Here is a 355-nt window from a genome sequence, read left to right on the forward strand (position 1 = left end):
AGCACATGCTGCGTCATTTGCTCAGTTTAAGGTAACTATGTGGTTCTTTTGTTAGTTTATTCATGGTCGGATCTTAAAATGTAGTATAACAAGCAACGTTATTAATGGTTGGTAGGTCCCTGGGAATGAAAATCCTTCTATTCTTATATCCTTTGCAAGCAAGAGCTTTAATGCTGGGCAGATAACATCAAAGTTGCATGTCATTGAGCTTGGTGCCCAACCAGGTTAGCTTCCTTAACTGCTCTTTATTTTCATGGTTATTGGTTGTTGGTATTCGTCTGATGTCTAAAAGTGGGCGTCATTTTTTTCAGGAAAACCATCATTTACTAAAAAGCAGGCAGATCTCTTTTTCCCT

General features: G+C 38.3%; 1 long non-coding RNA gene across 1 annotated transcript; it reads left to right on the forward strand.

Annotated features, from left to right (window-relative positions):
• Positions 1–355, forward strand: LOC104775340. The gene is made up of 3 exons (XR_765850.2): positions 1–31; positions 116–224; positions 312–355. It is a non-coding gene; the product is annotated as an uncharacterized LOC104775340 (long non-coding RNA).

The sequence above is a fragment of the Camelina sativa genome, unplaced genomic scaffold, assembly GCF_000633955.1.
Source record: "Camelina sativa cultivar DH55 unplaced genomic scaffold, Cs unpScaffold12423, whole genome shotgun sequence".
NCBI lineage: Eukaryota > Viridiplantae > Streptophyta > Magnoliopsida > Brassicales > Brassicaceae > Camelina > Camelina sativa.